General features: G+C 34.7%; 1 pseudogene; it reads left to right on the plus strand.

The window, feature by feature from the left end:
* Window positions 1-900: 900 nt before the first annotated feature.
* LOC116866519 overlaps window positions 901-18,830 on the plus strand; it is a 157,098-nt pseudogene continuing 139,168 nt past the window's right edge.

An 18,830-nucleotide genomic window follows, 5' to 3' on the forward strand; every position in this document is an offset into this window, starting at 1 on the left:
CTGCTTAATAGTTTCTCTCTCCCTCTCCCTCCCCCCCACAAAAAGAAATAAATAAAATATTTTTTTAAAAAACTACAGAGGTGATAAAAATATAGGTGGCTTATGATGTAATATGCTGGGAAATTTACCTACTCTGTTGTCAAGACCCTTAGCTTCAGAATAAACTGTTCATCAAATATTTTATAAAAATGCTAAAATTTACAAACTTTCAGCATAAAATGAATTCCATTAAAGTATAATTTTATTCATTTGCTTATTATTTTGATATGTATTAGACTTTTCAGTTATCTTAATCTGATTTCTCATCCAGTGCCTACCTTCAAATTATTCTTTCACTAAGAAAAATCACACATAACACTTCCCAGGGAAACTGTTTTGGATTCCATTTACTCTATAACAGGGTAAAGGATCCTTTGGCTTTGTCTTCTTGCCCCCAACTCAATCTCCAGCATGATAACTTTCCTGAACTTTGCAATGGGATGTTGGTTATATGCTTAGATTTGTAAAAGGAAAGTCCAGATTGGATACTAATGGCAACGTGTGTGTGTGTGTGTGTGTGTGTGTGTAGGTGTGGTGTGTGTGTGTGTGTAGGTGTGTGGTGTGTGTGTGTGTGTTTTCAATACAAATTGGGATTCCTGTTCACTTAATAGTGAATATAAATGTTGACTATAAGAGCCTGAAGTTTGTATGGTTTGTATGAAGAAGAAGATACAGGGATTAAGCAATCTGTTTGGTTTTCCTCAGGATGTAGCTCCTCTGTCTTGCCTGAGGGCCACTTGCAATTGTTGCACTCTCCTGTTTCTCATGGCCCATCTCCAACTGTGAATGATATAACGTCCATGTCAAAGAACTGCCCTCCTGGCTTTTACCGTAAAGAAAAATTCTGGTTGCTCCCGTGAGATGGAAGATCCATGGTCTATGGATAGGTATGGTGGAACAGCAGCAGCAGGTGGAGGAAACAAGAGACAAGTGGAAACACTGAGCTACTTCTGTCGCTGTCACAGAAGCGTTCACAGTGTTTGCTCAGGGAGTCTTGAGCTGCAGGCAGGTTAGTTTAATTTTAAATGACCAAAGACATTAAATCTGTAGAACAGCCAAAAAAAAAAAAAAAAAAAAAAAAAAGATGGGAAAATAAAGCTACAAATTTCCTTTGTTTCATAGTTTACTAGATACATTCTAATAAATTCAACTAATGACCCAATAGCTCTTAAAGAGAGAGTTTAGATTTGGTATTAAACAAACACAAATATATTATGGAAACACACAAATAGGATTAACAATACTCAAAGGTCAAAAAGGTGAAGAATAAGTGATGTAATTTCCTTATAAATCCCCTGTTCGATGGACGGATGATTTATAGATCAGTATGAGCACTGTAAATTAGGAAGAAAGAATAAAATTCTTACTTTTTGAAACTATAAGTATCTTGACAAAATATGTGAGACTACAATTCTCATTCAAAACCTAATTTAACACTTGTCTTATTTTAACCTGCTCTGTGGGAATCACAGGGTGGACCCAGTCAACCCAACTTAAACACTGCTAGATTTGGTCTGATATTGCAATTTAAATTGATTACAAGCCTGAAGTACAGCAGAAATACAGATTAATTCATCCTGCCTTACTAGTGGCTAAATTATATTAATATATTGCTTGGTTAAATTATATTAAACTATTATTTCCAGTATTTCCTATCTGTTCAATCTATGTGTACTCTTCTGAAATTGAATGGGGACTAACTCAGCTAATTATACATCTTTATAAAAACAGGGAGGTGGATTTTCTGTATAGATATTCCAAGTTTCTATTAAAGAAACATATATTCTGTAGCCAAGGAATTTATATCAATAACCAAGGGAGCAAGAGCCATTAGTGTGGTCTTATTAGAACAATTTGACTAAAACTTAACCAGAACCTTAGATTTCCATAGCAAATTGCTCCCTGATGTAGACTCTATAGGAATACAGTAAAGTAAAAATTCTCTTACAGATCCAAGATAGATTGGAACTACTAAAGCCACATAAAACTGAAAATTTTTTCCAAAGTTAGGAAAAAATGAAGCCCAAAACAGCACCCATTTCTAGAGGACACGTGAATTTTTATTTTATCAACCTTTGCAGTGTTCAAATGGTTAGTGAGGGACATGTTTGGTTGTAAGGTGGCAGTTTGAATAGTGCAAACTTTGCAAATTAGAAACCAAGTCCTCATAGCACCCACTCCATATGGTCATAAATGAGAATGGGAAAGTATGTTTATAACGCTCCCTTGAAATTATAGGCCTTTATATTTGCAGAATGTGACCCTATCTAAACCATGTAACACCCCTGTGAGATAGGCAAGTGGATTGTCTCTTGGCAGAGAAAAAAGATGTTCCACAGATGTTAAGTGACTTGCCAGAAGCCATAGTGCATTACAGCTGCCACGCTGGGATCAGCCCATGAAAGCTTTTGATTCTCAGAATGTGCTCAGAATCTACTGGCAGCAGAATCAAGACAGAAGTTGTGCAACTACAACATCTTCCTTTTTTGTGTTTACATTCAAAGGCAGTTTTTTAGGTGATTTCTATTAGCCAATAATACTAAGAAGAAATGTAGAAAGAGTGGGATATTTCTCAAAGAAAAAAATTCCTTGCAATATAGAAAGTATCCAAGGCATACTTGGATGGCACAGCTTGATACTAAACATTACACAATATTTCTTTTCTGCTCATCTAATGCTGCTTAACAGAGCATGCCAAAACTTACTGGTTTAAAACAACTATTTCATTATTTTCCAGTTTCTGTGTGTCACCAACTGAGGATGGACGGGGCTGAAGAGTGCTGGTTCAGGGTCTCACAGGTAGCTGCATTCTTACAGTGGCTGGAGCTAGAGTAGCTGAGAACTGGCCAAGCACTTGTCTTGCTTCATGTGGTCACAGGGCTTCTCCATGGAGTCCACATGGACTCTTCAGCATGGTGGCCTTGGAGGAGTCAGAATCCTTACATGGTGGCTCAAGACTCCAAAAAGAGCGTTCCAGCAAGCAAGGCACGAGTTGCATTTTTTCTAACCTATCCTCAGAAGTCACATAGTGTCACTTCTGCCACTTTATGGTAGTTACAAGTGAGTCACAATCCATGTCCCAGCCCTCACCACCATTCAGGTGGAGGCACATATATAAGGGTTGGTGGGAGCAAGGCCAAGGTCTTAAAGTTAAAGAGTCTGTAGGATGAAAGATATGCTGCAACCGTACTGTAAAATAAAATCCACCACATCTTACAGAAAAGCAAGAGTCTTTTGTAAATGATAACAGAAAGGATTGAGGGAGTTTCATGGGTACATTACATCCATCCTCCACTGACAAGGCACACAGATAAGTGGAGGATCTTGATCTTATGAAAGCTAAGAGGATTCCTATTCCTAAACTATTCCTATTCCTAAACTTCCCAGTTGATGTGACTGTGCCAAGATGAAGGAGATGCTACATTCTTTTGTGAAGATAATAGTTCAAAGGGGATTGTTGTGTGGGGCAGGGAGAAAGGGTTAAAAGCTATAGGAAATGCTATATTGGTTTAGGTTTAGCACTGACGATATTTACTTTGCAACAAAAGGTTTGTTTAAAATGCAGAGAGGAAAAAAACAAAACCAAAATAGTCCTTCCTCACTCCACCTATGAAAGTGTTACAAAATATATTTATAAGATATTCTACTGAGTATGAATTTCTGAATATAACCTGCTATAAACTATATTTTCCTAGGTCTCTATAACTTTGTCATATATGGGAAAATTCAACTGAGTAGTCCTTCTATTCCTTAAAACTACCAGTTATTTGAAAGGCATATAAAATTTTATAATAGTATCTAGCAATTAATAAGCACAAAGAAAGTGTTAGTTTCTATTTTTATATCATGATCACCATCACTCCTTGGAAACTTCATTGATCCCTTAGTGCAACACAGATGTTCCCATGATGTGCACCAGTTGTGTTCCACACGTTGTCACTTATTAAATTGTTTGCTTTTTTCTTCTGCTACACCGTCACTTTTGTGAAAATAAGGGCAGTATCTGCCTTATCTTTATTTTATTCCTAATGCATATATGGCATTTTTCAAACAGTTTAGTGCAAATATGCATCTTTTTCTAATCTTCAAAGCATTAATGATTATGCTTTAAAATAATATTAAGAATCATAGTGTATTAATGTAGTCTTCCTATTAGTAAGACAAAAAGCATTTCATCTATATGTTGAGGTTATACATAAATTGCAAAGGCTGACTCTGGAGAAATGATCTATGATAAATGTGATTTATGAAGCATCTCACCTGAGGTTGGTAAAATATGAATGTCCAATGTTTTAGTTACCCGAACTCTATAGAGGATTTTATATGACTACTAAAATGGCTTAAATAACCTTTTAGTTTTTCAAGTCATAAAAACACATTCTGTACCTACAAATATAAATTAAATAAATTTACTGTGATTCTGTGGGACAACAATCTTTTCAGGTCACTCCACTCATAATTACAACTAATTAAAATGTGCCAAAGAAAGGATAGAAATTTATCACTGCTCATTAAACCTGTAAAGACTGTGTTAATTAGATGTCAGGCTCAGTAACTCACATAAATGTTTGCTGCCAGTCTAATTTTAGAGAAAAAGGAAAGTGAACTGCAGAATATTCTAGACGGGAGTCTAAAGTTTTTAAAATTCAGTAGCTTTAGAGGGACAACAAGTTTATAGCTTTTTAATGGATATCATCATCATCAGCCATTAGTCTAAACAAATGGATTAAGTTAGTGTGATGTTTGTTGACTTTTAACTGATTTAAGTTTATAGTAACCCACAGGCAGGGCAATGAACAACCACAGCTCATTTGCAAGAATTTTAAAACTTTGTGTTTATTAAATATATTGTCCTTTCTTAAATGAAGCAAAATATTTTTAGGGTAATTGTATTTAGAAAGTTCGATGTTTCAATTTAAAAATGTTTTCTATGCAATACATAGGTTACATTTTATATAGGACTCAATGCCAAATTCTTCTATAAAGAGCATGCTTTGAATGAATATCAAAGAATTACATGTAAAAAGTAAAGGAAACTTGCTGGAGAATCAGGACTTGGGTGTAGACAATGAGGTTATAAAATGATAACGTGCAAAGTATAAAAGTTCCTTCCTGTTACCTAAAAGAACAGGTGTAAGGAGTATACTATTATGTGCATGTCACGGAACAACTCTAGAACTGTGGATGTTTCAGGATGGGGACAGAAGTAATTGTCAATTTTTAGAATGCTAAAGAAGCATTTCAATTCTGACTTCTTAGATCCAAATACCTTACATCTTCTTTCAGAATTCCCTGGCCTTTTGTCTTATGTCTTAAACAATTTAAAAACTCTTCACTACTACTTCAATAGAAATCTTAACAACAGGCTGTTTATGTAATTATTTTATTGACTTTACATTTATGTTTTTTTTTAAGTGGGCTCCATACCCATTATGGAGCCCAACACAGGCCCTAAACTCACAAACCTTAGATCAGTATCTGAGCTGAGATCAAGGAGGGTATGTGTTGTAATAAGCAATGGGTATTGTATAAGACTGATGAATCACAGACCTGTACCCCTGAAACAAATACTACATTATATATTATTTTAAAAAACAAAATATATTTTCTAAAAATAAAATTATATATATATATATATATATATATATATATATATGTTAAAAAAAAGAGAGAGAGAGAGAGATGCCTAAGCAACTGAGCTATCCAGGTGCCCCTGATTTGTTTTAAAAGAGTCTTTGTGTATGCTGTTACTGGCAGGAGAAGCAATGTCATCACATCACACTTACAAAAATTAGTCTAAATTCCTTCTGAAAATAAATCCAAGAAGATTGGATTCAGGAATTCCAGGATTTTCATACCCTTGAATTTGGTAGAACTGAATGAACACTAGACTTTTCACATTCTACTTTTATTTTTTATTTTTATTTTTTAAGAGACAGAGAGAGTCTTGCATGCAAATGAGGGGGGGGGAGGCTGAGAGAGAGGAAGAGAGAGAATCCTAAGCAGGCCCCATATTCAGCAGAGCCCTATGTGGGGCGGGATCTCACAATCTGCAGATCATGACCCGAGCCAAAATCAAGAGCTGGACACTTAATGGACTGAACCACCATGTGCCTTAGAATCTTCATATTTTAAGCAAGTATAAGACCTGTGGACCCAGTTTTGTACTGAAAGGTAGCAGAACATGACACCCTTAAGTATGTAGGCCTAGGATATTAATTATTTTGAGCTAAAGGCACTTGAGATACAACAGCTATAAGAAGAACAATCTAATCTCCCCAACTGGGCATAATTGGGTGTAGCACGTTCTGGTACCCTTCAGTTATATATGTATAGCCACTTTCCCATAGCATAGGGAACACTATCAAGTATGAGGTCATTTAAGTATGTAAATATGGGCTTATATGCAGAATTTCATGTTACTGAGCAGGAATATAGTTTGCAGGATATTTATTTATTTCAGTATGGCCCATACAGCTGAATTTCATAACCTATGTTTAGTGTATTTTTCATCAATTTGGGTGATGCAGATATAGATATTATATAAAGATTTGTTTATCTTGCCTTTTTTTCTTATGTGTTTGTCTAATTTAAATATGCTTGTTTCAAGATGATGACTTTAGTTCACTTGATTATCTCACATAATAATTACTCTTTAAAAATGTCCCAAGTAGGGGCCCCTGGCTCACTGGGTTGAGCCTCTGCCTTCATCTCAGGTCCTGAGATAGAGCCCCGCATAAGGCTCTCTGCTCAGCAGGAAGCCTGCTTCCCCCTCTCTCTACCTGCTGTTCTGCCTACTTGTGATCTCTCTCACTCTCTCAAATAAGTAAATAAAATCTTTAAAAAATATAAAAAAAATAAAAATGTCTCAAGTATATATTATGATTTAAGAACCAATTAGTTATCCTTCATTTTAAATCCAACCATCTTTTGGGGCACCTGGGTGGCTCAGTGGGTTAAAGCCTCTGCCTTCGGCTCTGGTCATGATCTCAGGGTCCTGGAATCGAGCCCTGCATTGGGCTCTCTGCTCAGCAGGGAGCCTGCTTCCCCACTCTCTCTCTCTGCCTGTCTCTCTGGCTACTTGGATCTGTCTGTCAAATAAATAATAAAATAAACAAATCTTAAAAAAAAAAAAAAAAAAGCTGACCATCTTTTGAAATGATAGTTTCTTTAAGACAAACAAAAGACAAAAGAGGTATGACACTGACAGCCATGGGACTTTTTTTTCATTTAATAACTTCCAACAGCAGTAAATAGTCATCTAAATCTTCTTTTATTCCAGAAGCATAGCCATGTTTGTGGTTTTCTGATCTGATACTATCCTTGTAGAGGACACAGTGACATTCCTGATGATATATTCAATTGACCCCTGAATAATCACAACCTTAATGTCACTTTATCTGTCAGCATTATTTAATGCTGCAATAGTACTTTTTTCATAAAATTTTCTCTAAGTTAAACAACATCACCCTCTCTGTATGCTCTTCCTTGACCATTTTCTCCGTCTCAATTGCAGATTTCACATATACCCTCCCTCATGTTTGGATGTCTCAAGATTTAGTATGAGGCATTTATCTCTTAAAATGTCTACCCAAATAGTCCCATTATTTCCCATGGTTTTAACGGTCTGTCTTCCTGGTGAATTCCCAATATAGACCTCGTTAACAACCCAGATTAACTTGAGTATCTCAAAACAACATATTCCAAGTGAAACCCATGTTACCACACTCCCCTGTCTTACCCTATTTCTATAGGTGGCACAATTCACCAAGTTGCTTAATCCCTAAACTTAAGCATTACCTTAGATTATTAGTTCCCTTATTATCCATAATATGAACCTTACCCTCAGAATATATACCAAATATTCTATACATTTCTTCCCATATGGATTTCTACCTCTCTAATCCAAAACATCATTATTTCCCTAGATTACTGGAATACTTACTACTTTCAATCATTTCTACATATAGGAAAAAATAATACAAAAATATTTTAAAAACATAAGTATTGTCTGGAAATATCAAAACTAAGGAGGCAGTAAAATGATCGTGGATTTGCCAGGGGTTAGTAAGGAGGAAGAGATGAATAAGCAAAGGAGAAAGAGGACTAAAACTCCAGGATGATACAAAAATTGTGGATATATGTCATTTTATTATATTTGTAAAAATCCGTAGAACATACACCAGAAATGATCCTTAATTTCAACTATGGACTTTGGGCATATGTATCAATGTGGGATCGTCAACTGAAACAGTGTAGAACATTAGTAAGGGATGCTTATAGATGAGGACACTTTACCTGTGTGGGGACAGTGTATACGGGAACTTTTTACTTTCTGCTCATTTTCCTATGGTTCTAAAACTGCTCTAAAAAAATAAAACTGATTTAAAATTCATAAGTAAAATCCTGTTAACCACCTCTCTCTCTCACACACACACACCACTATTTTAAAAATGTTTGATGGCTTTTAATTGAATATAAAAATGTAGGAGAGTACATGATATAGCCCTTGTTAATCCCATCAATTTGATACTATACAGTTTTTATCTTTGGTTGCCTGTGCTTTTTTTTTTTTTTTTTAATTTTTGGAATGCTATTCCCCAAATGATTTAAAAGGGGGTTGATTAAATTTAAGAAAATGTGTACACTTCTATCACAACAGAAAATTCTCCTTTATCCCTTCCCAGTCAATATTTTTAAAATTATTTTTACCAAATACATGTTTTTGACTGTTCTTTGCCTTTGAATAAATGGTATGCACTCTAAGTTTGGTTTCTTGTTAGCAATATTCTATCTGTGGTATTTTTCTATGCTGTTATGTATACCAGTAATTTGGTCTTTTATAACAAGATGAATGTATTCATTATATGAATATACTGTTTTGTTCATTCATTCTCCCAATAATGGGAATATGGTTGCACCCAGTTTTGAGCTACTACATCGAAGTTGCTATAAACTGTTTTGTACAAGGGGTGCTTGGGTGGCTTAGTTGGTTAAGCATTTGACTTTGGCTCAGGTCATGATCTCAGAGTTCTGGAATGGAGCCCTGCCATCAGGCACATGCCTAGTGGGAGTCTGCTTTGCAGTCAATCACCTTCTGCTGCTCCCCTTGCTCATGCCTGCTTTCTCACTCCTTCGCAAATAAATAAAATCTTTAAAAAATTAAATAAATAAAAAATAAATAAATCGTTTTGTACAAGATTTTCCATGGACACACTTTTCATTCCTCTTGAAAAACTATTTGGGAATGAAATTGCTGGGTCTTTAGTTAAATAAACACACACACACAACACATGGCATTCATGTATATCTGTGAAAAATGTCTATTCTTTTGTCAATATTATACAAAATTTATATTTTATATAAAATACGTCAATTTTCATAAAGTATTGAGTTGTGTGAAAATTGTGTGTGTGTCAGAGAGACAGAGAAAGAGAAAGAGAGAACAAATTGAAAAATATATTTTCCAGGGGTGCCTGGGTGGCTCAGTGGGTTAAAGCCTCTGCCATGGCTCAGGTCATGATCCCAGGGTCTTGGGATCAAGTCCCGCATCAGGCTCTCTGCTCAGCAGGGAGCCTGTTTCCTCCTCTCTCTCTCTCTGCCTGCCTCTCTGCCTACTTGTGATCTCTTTCAAATAAATAAAATATTTAAAAATAAATATATTTTCCAAAGTGATTATCTCATTTTATATACCTATTGGCAACAGATGAGAATTCAGATTGTTGTACATCCTGACCAACATTTTTTTTTTTCAGTCAGTCATTATTTTTGTATGTCAAATATAGCTTTTGCGAATATTTTCTCCCAGTCTATAGGCTCTTCATTTTCTTAATGGTGTCTTTTGATAAATATAAGCTTTTAATTTGATAAGAGCTAATTCATCATTTTGTCCTTAATGTTTCTTACCGTCAGTGAACTGTCTGGGATGCCAAAAATATTTACCTCTGTTTTCTTCTAGACATTTTATAGTTTTATCATCTATAGTTAGTCCTATATGTTTAGAAATAATATTTGCATGTAGAGTCAAGTGGGGTCAAGATTTTGTTAAATCTATATGTGTATCCAGTTTACCATTTTAAATTTAATTTACTCTTGACTCATTTATCATTTAATTTACCACTAATTATGATGCTAGCTATAAGTTTTTGTGGATGCCCTTGATAAAAGTGAAACAGTTCTTTTGTTTTCCTAATTTGCTGATAAATTTTTTCTAATCAGAAAGAATACTGAGTTATTACCAAATGATTTTTCCATACCAACAGAAATGATCAATTATTTAATATGGTAGATCCCCTTAACGAACTAACTAACTAACTAACTTAACTAAGACTAACTGTGTTACTGGAACAAACCCCATGATCTCTCTATACATATATTTATATAAGTACATGTGTATGTGTATACATATATACATGTACACTCACACATTCTTTTTACATGTTCTTGCTTCAAGTTGCTAACATATCTAATTCGATTAAATATATATCTAAGTTTATATTCATGAGTATTACTGGTCTATAATTATATTTTTTCTCTCTTTTTTTTAAAGATTGTATTTATTTTAGAGATAGAGTGAGTGGGGGCAGGGAACAGAGGGAGAGGGGCAAGCAGACTCCACACTGAGTACAGAACCTGATGTAGGGCTCCATCCCATGACCCTGAGATCATGACCTAAGCTGAAATCAAGGGTCAGACACTTAACTGATGGAGGCACCTGGATGCCCCTGTAATCTTCTTTTCATGTAATGACCTATCTGGTTTTGTTATGAGGGTTACACTGGACTCATAAAATAAGTTGAAAATGCCTCCTTCTCTTCTTAAAAATTTTGTGCAATATTGGAATTACTTCTTCATCGAGTATTTAAGAGGTATCATTGTGAAGCCATGTAGACCTGGAGTTGCCTTTGTAACAAATTTTAATTATGAATTCAACTAAAATAGACATAAATATATCCCGATATTCTATTCATTTTTGTGATTTTTAAAAACACATTTCATTTTAAATAATTTATCCCTTTCATCTAAGCTGTAAACTTCTTTGTATAATGTGCATAATGTTCCTTTATCAAGATTTTAATGTCTATAGGCTCTGTAGTGATGTCCCTTATATATTTCCTTATATCAACAATTTGTTATTCTTACTCTTTCTTTTTTCTTGATCAGACCCCTTAGAGGGTCATAATTTCTTTTCCAAGAAACATCTTTGCATATCTTTATTTCATATGAATTTATGAATGCCATTTTCATCAAATCCAGAATTCTAAAGAGGCAGGGTATTTACACTCTTTATAAAATAATACTATCTTTTGTTTTCATATTTCTAATAATGTATTATTCATGTCCTTGTTTCTTGTGACGTTTCTGTTTTTCTTTCTTTTTAAAACATTTTAACTTTACTTTTACATTTTGACTTTGATAAAATACTCAAGGTAGGTTTGCTTTGTATATTTGAGGGGTATTTAGTCTTTCAGCACAAAATTTTTTTTCTGCATATTTAGAAAATTTTAAGACATTACTTTTTCAAATATTTATTTTTCTGTCTAATTATCTTTTACTTCCAAGAATTAAATTATATAGATGTTAAGGTCCTTGATACTTCTCCATAGGACAAAAGAGCTCTGTTAGCTTTTTTCAATCTCTCTCTCTCTCCTCCCATTGTTATAGTAGATAATTTTTATTAATAAGTATTCAAGTTTACTGCTCTTCTGACATCTTCAATCCTCCCTTAAGCTCATTTACATTTTTAAAAATATTGCTCTATTGAGTTTTAGAATTTTGATTTGGTCCTTTTTCATATCCACCACTTCTCTGAGTTTTTATTTGTTCACTCCTTGAATATTTTTTTTAAGATTTTATTTATTTATTGACAGACAGAGAACACAAGTAGGAAGAGAGGCAGGCAGAGAGAGAGGGTGACACAGACTCCCTGCTGAGCAGAGAGTCTGATGTGGGGCTTGTTCCCAAGACCCTGAGATCATGACCTGAGCCAAAGGCAGAGGTTTAACCCACTGAACCACCCAGGTGCCCCTCTTTGAACATATTTTAGAAAGTTTCTCTAAAATCTTTAAATGTTAATTCTAAATTCTTTGCTATATTTGAGTTGATTTACACTGATTTTTCTCTTGAATATGGGGCAAATGTTTCTGTTTCCATGAACATTAGTAATTTTATATTATATATAGTGAATATTTTGAATGACACATTTTTTAAGATGTTGAGTTCTGCTGTTTTCCTTGAAATTCTGTCTCCTCTACAGTGGGCAGCAGCCCATATATCTTAATGTTTTTAGAGTTTTCTTTTATTGCTTTTCACAGGATCCTGAATGTCTTCTGTGTATGTGCAGTTCATAGGACAGCCAAAGATTTGGGGTGGAGTTTCAAAACAGATTTAGGAACTTGCCCCTTTGCAGCTTCTTGTTTTCCAATATTTGGTCCCTTATTTTTCAGCCTCCATGACAAACATAAACTTCCTCCTCTGACTCTCTAAGCTAGTAAGATTGCAGTTTAATATTTAAGTTCCTGCCACCTTGCTCTATGAAAATTGGAACATCAGATAAAAAGCATGATAGCCAGCTAGTCCATTTCCTTTCATTCAGGGATCAACTCTTAACTTTTTGTCCCTAGGATTCTGGTCATTTTTAGTTCTCCTTCAGACATAATCTTTTAATACTTTTCCAGAATTTTAAATCTTATGAGTCTGAAAAAAGCTGTTCTGCTGTTCTACAATTACTTTCTAAGTTTGTTACATTGATCTGTCTCATACAATAAAAACATAAGCTCCATAAGGACACGAACTCTTTTCCTTTCCTACATTGAATCTTCAGTACTAAGAACATTGATGATTACTAATTGCTATATGTGTATGATTCTTAACTTTCATGCATTATCATACTTGACGATTTTAGAAGTATCAGGGGACAGGTATTATATTTATAACCATTCTAATATGATAAAAATGAAGCATGATTAAATAACATCAGAGATCACAGTTCCACTAGTAACAGACTGAGAATAACTGCAGTCTATCCTTGTTTCTGATTATTATAACATTATGTCTGATACGTTATTGCTCATTGGGGCAAGTACTTAATAAAGGTTATATTATTCTCAGTAGCTTTGTACTATTATTTATTATTTGGAAAACTTATTAGTAATAATAATAAAGAAATGGGATAGCTTACTACACTGATCATACTGGAGAAAATTCTTATTATATATGATCTTTTGGGTGTTTTTTTTTTTTTTTCCAAAAGATTTTATTTATTTATTTGAGAAAGAGAGAGAGAACATGAGCAGGGAAGGGGTAGAGGGAGAGGAAGAAGCTGATATCCTGCTGAGCAGGGAGCTGACATGCGGCTCAATACTGGGACTCTGGAATCATGACCGGAGCCAAAGGCTGACACTTAACTGACTTAGACACCCAGGTGTCCCTTTGGGTGTTTTCTAAATAATGTTAGAGAAACTCTTGAAATGTATCTTACCATACATACACAGTTATCTTAACTTGAAAAAAATGTAACTAATGTATTGCCTGTTGTTTTATTTTTCTGAATGATGCTTCACCTGAGAAACTTTGGGAGACGGTGAAATCTTACAAGGATTTAAATTATATACTGACTTTCTTGCCATGCTGCCTATAGGGCAAAAAAACATTTAAGTTATTTACCCAGCCCATGCTTACTATCTACTATAGCCAGTTAAGTGTTCCCGCAGTACATGGGTCATATAAAATTATGTGGCAAATTGAGAGAAACAAAAAATAAGTAAAAAGAAATAGATAAATGGGACAAAGATATCATTAGTTGATATACTGAAGAAATATAAAGAAAAAAGAGAGTGAAATAGATACTTCCAGACTAAGTCTGCTTTTTGCCACACGAATCTTAGATTCTTTTGGACATACATACCTCCTCTTCAGCATATGTCTGTTATATGGTTTGTACATTGGTGTTTGTGTGATAGGATGCACTTCTTTTCAAAAACTCTTACCAGTTAACTATGGCTGCCTAAGAAACCACTCTAAAAGTTAGTATCTTTAAAAACCTACAATTTATTATTCCTCAGAATATTATCAGTTGTTTGCGCATGCCTGTGCTGAATTCACCCAGGTTCATTTTTACAGCTGTAACTAGCTAAAGGTTCAGCTAGAATGGAAGTCCAAGACGGCTTAATTTGCATGTCTGGCTCTAGATGTTGGCAGTAGGTTAGAGTGACTCATTTGATCTCCACAGGGCTTCTCATCCTCAAGTAGGGTTGCTGCCTCTCTACATAGTTGTGTCAGAGCAGCAAACATGAATGATGGAAAGGCCTCTGAAGCTTAGAAACTAGAAGTTGTAAAATGTCACACCTACCACATATTGTCAATCAAAGTAGGTCAGAAGACAATCCCAGATGAGACAAGAGGTAGAGTTAAAGATGGGATGAGTTGAAAATAAAATAATTTGTGGCTATGTTTAATCCACCACAACCTATCCTTTATCCACAATTGCATCCGCTGTTCCCACTGGAAAATATACCCACTCTACCAAATCTACTCTATGTCATTTGACATCAAGGCCAAAATCCAGTATCTCATTATCTGCATCTGAATATACAAATACAGAAGAAGCTCTTTGGGTATAGGTACACAGATCCAGAGAGCTGTGAACATAAAAGAACCCCCACTCCAAACACAGAGACAGAAGGCATACAATCCTGAGCCTGGGGTAGAATAACAACAATAAACAATTCCATTTAAAAATGGGATGAAGAAAAGGCATACAGCAGCCATTAGTATTATAGTAACTCCAAAATGTGTTCAAGAACATGTTGCCAATTTCTCCTCCAGGGGCAGGGAATGTTTTTTGAGGAGGGCTTGTTTCTGTTCCCAGGTGTGGCGGCTTCTTCTTCTTCTTTTTTTTTTTTTTTTTTTTTAAGATTTTATTTACTTATTTGACAGAGAGAAAAGGAGACAGAGAGAGAGGGAACACAAGCAGGGGGAGTGTGAGAGGGAGAAGCAGGCTTCCCACTGAGCAGGGAGTCCAATGCAGAGCTGGATCCCAGGACCCCAGGATCATGACCTGAGCCAAAGGCAGAAGCTTAACGACTGAACCACCCAGGTGCCCCAAGTATGGTTTCTTAATGCAAATTTATCCTGAGCTCTTGTTTCCACATCTGAGCTTTTGGCTCTGCCCTCTGAAGTCACATTTTCTTCACAGGAAGTTAAACAGACTCAGTGTAAATGGCCAAGGTTTAGAGATATGTAGAATTTTCATCTTGCTTTCTGCTTTTAAAAAGCTGATAGTCCCTTTAATTTTCACCTTTCTTTTTTAATCCAATTTGCTGGCAGGTTTTTTGTTTGTTTGTTTATTTTTGGTACAACTCCTTAAATATGTTGTTATCTTTTCTCTGACCACAGTCATGGTCTCTCACTCAAAAGCAAGATCCTTTTTTTTTTTTTTTTTTTGAGATACCAACAGAGGTTTTGGAATGTATGTGAGGCCCTGGGTATTAATTTCCTAACACTCATTAAGCCTCATTTTTTCTTGTTGAAAAGATTTAACAGGTATCATCTTAAATCTTTCAGAGATTTTAACAAAGGATATTAAAGTCATACTTCTGAGCTAATCTTTAGCCCCATGTCTGGTTTCACACTGAGAATTTTTTTCTTTTTCCCAATCAGAGACTAAAAATGAGTAATATTTTTATTTTTGATCCTGCAAATTCTTTCAATTTTTCTCTAAATTTTGCTTTCAGCTGAACAGATCCTTTAGTTCATCTCTCTTTTGTTGTAATATACGTTGCTATAAAAATGTGACATTTTTAATAATCTGCATGAAAATCTCCTAAGCCAGATCTACAAGGGTATTAATTGCACTTTCTGCCTTCCTGGTTACTTATGGTAAAGGTTTTACCAATTGTTCTTCAATTTTGTAACATGAGTCATCCCTTCTCCTACTTCTAAGAGCAGTTTACCACTGCTCTTTGATGATTTGCTTTTAGGCTCCTCATCAACCTTCTAGCTCTGCTTATCACAGTGCTTGAAAGGGAAGGAGGCATTTTTGGGTTTTTATTTTGAAATACTCTAAGATGCCAATTCTTCTATATTATTCATTGCTAAACTCCTCTGAAACTCAGTGCTTTAAAGTAATTATTATTTTTATATTATTAAATTATTATTAAAGTAATTATAATTTCCCATAATTTTCAGGGTTAGTTAGATAGTTTCTACACTGGTCTCATCTGGGCTCGCTCATGAAGGTGTACTTAGCTCAACAATCAGCTGGACTAGATTCCCCTAGATGGCCAAGAGACAGCCCAGATTTCAGTATCTTAGAATTTCATTTCTATTAAAAATCCGGAAGCACAATCACCGCCATAAAATGTTATGGACAAAAGGTACCATAAATTTATTTATCACGAAAATTAGGAAAAAGAGATATAGAGGACAAGTTTTACATATATTTTGTTAAATGAGATCTTCTTAAAAAGCATAAAATCTCTGAAGTGAGAAAAACTGACCAAGGAAAAAAGAACCATAATGTGAGTTGTACGCATTAAAAACAAAAAGCAAAGGATAATAAAGTTTATAAAAGTATACATTATGAAAATATTCAGCAATACTTTGTTTGTAACCTGGTATTTACTAAAATTTATAACAACTGGGAAAATAGAAAATATCTATATTCCAAGTCAAGTCTAATAAAAACGCCAAATTGAGAGGTTGGTAAAGTGTGATTCCTGAGATACATGTGATATTATTTCATTGAAACCTAACATTTAGCTTCAGAGCTTTCTAGCTACAGAAAGAATTGATTACTGATGACCTATATATAATAGTCTTTGTAGGATTATAGGCCTAATAATTTCTTTTCCCAAAATGGTGATACAGGTGGAATGATATTTTCCTATTTAATGCATTACTGCTAAAGAATTAGAGTTTATGTATTTGACCACTTAATGAGGTATTTTAAACACATTTTTCTCATTTCTACTTATTTTTAGCATCCTCTAAGAAAGCAAATGGCCAAATAAAGATTCCCTTGAAAATATGCCCATTTAAGGAAAACTGTTTTGAGAGTATATGCATCTTACTATTTTCTCATCTTCCAAATTTATCAAATAGAATTAAAAAAAAAGTAGCATAATGAATTTTTCCTGAGTGACTATATCAGGCACTGCATGGGACTAAAGAAGTGATGATGCTCCATGAATTATTTATTTGTTTTGTATGCCTTTAAAGGAAAATTTCCAAAGGGAAGAAACCTGATGCAGACTTAAAGACTGACCAATGGCCATGTCCTCTAGGCATATATTATGTAGTGTTTTCTATTAGGAGGTAAAACCCACAAAAGGTTGGCAATGACAAAGGCATTTCAAGCTCTGATTTCTTGTCTTTAGGTTTATATAGCAGTTTTATTCTCAAAAGCTGTGAAAATACAGGCAGTTTCTCAGACTAAGACTTTATTCAGGACTATGTAATAGAAGTCAAGATTACAGTAGTAGGGAGATAAATAGAACTCAACACACTGAAACAAAGGCTGAGTTTTTAATCATGAAGTGATATAGTGAAAAAGTACTAGAATACACTGGGGGCAGCAGGGAAGGCACTGGTCAATGTGATCAGGGCATCTGTATTTGCTAGTTGGGGTGCTTTCTGAATTTAGGCTCCTACTCTCCCACAGAGACTAGGAGATGGGGTCCCTATCCTCTTGATCATAGTTAAAGGGACAGCTCCCAGGTTCTTGAGAAAGGCATTTTGGGTTATAAAACTGGCAAGAAGATGGGAAAAGATTTATATCTCAAAGGGGCAGATCTGAAAGAATTTATAATTTCAATTTTTTTTTTTTTTTAAATAAATGCTCTAAGAAAATGGGAAGCCAGGGGCTTACAGTTAGAAAGAAACCTGTCTAAAGTTTAGTCAAGGTAAGAGAAATGTTAAGACCATCTTGGTCAGTAAGTATCTTAGACATATTCTTCATATCTACTTTTCTGAAAAGAAAATATATTTAGATATTTCATCAGGCTACTGAGAATTTCAAATGATGCATATATCTTCATCTTTAACCTAAATTCCTTTTCGGTAGAAAAAGCCTCCTTAAAGGAGTACTTGGGTGGCACAGTTGGTTAAGCGGCTGCCTTCAACTCAGGTCATGATCCCAGGGTCCCAGGATCCAGCCCTGTATAGGGCTCCCAAATCATCTGGAGTGTGCTCTCCCTCTCTGTGCTCATGCTTTCTCTCTCTCTCTCAAATAAATAAATAAAATCTTAAAAAAAAAAAAAAAAAATCTCCTTGGGCACGTAGGTAACTCAGTTGGTTAAGCATCTGCCTTTGGCTCAGGTTATGATCCCAGGGTGCTGGGATGGAGTCAGACTCCCTGCCCAGTGGGAGTCTGCTTCTCCTTCCCCCCCCCCGCCACTCAGGTTCTCCTTCTCAAATAAATAAAATATTTAAAAAATTTTTTAAAAAAATTAAAAATTTAAAAGTCTCTTTACGAATGTTTACTAATATTCCAATTTGTGATTAAAACAACTTATATCTCACTTATAATGTCTTCTCTAGATTTCTTTAACTAGGTAAATGTCAATACTATTTTCTTAATTTTTTGGAGTCAAAAGCTCAAAGTCAGTTTTGACTTCTTTTCTCAAACCTATCTCAATCTCAAGTTTTTTTTTTCCCTTTAATTATTTCCCAATTCCTATAATCGTAAAGATTGCCCATTACTACCTCACATATAAATCTCCTTTTTTTCCCATTTTGATGTCATTACCTTAATTCAGATTCTATTTTCCCCTACAGGCTCTAGAAAACTG

The sequence above is a fragment of the Lontra canadensis genome, unplaced genomic scaffold (genome assembly GCF_010015895.1).
Source record: "Lontra canadensis isolate GAN:19392208 unplaced genomic scaffold, GSC_riverotter_1.0 scaffold10, whole genome shotgun sequence".
NCBI lineage: Eukaryota > Metazoa > Chordata > Mammalia > Carnivora > Mustelidae > Lontra > Lontra canadensis.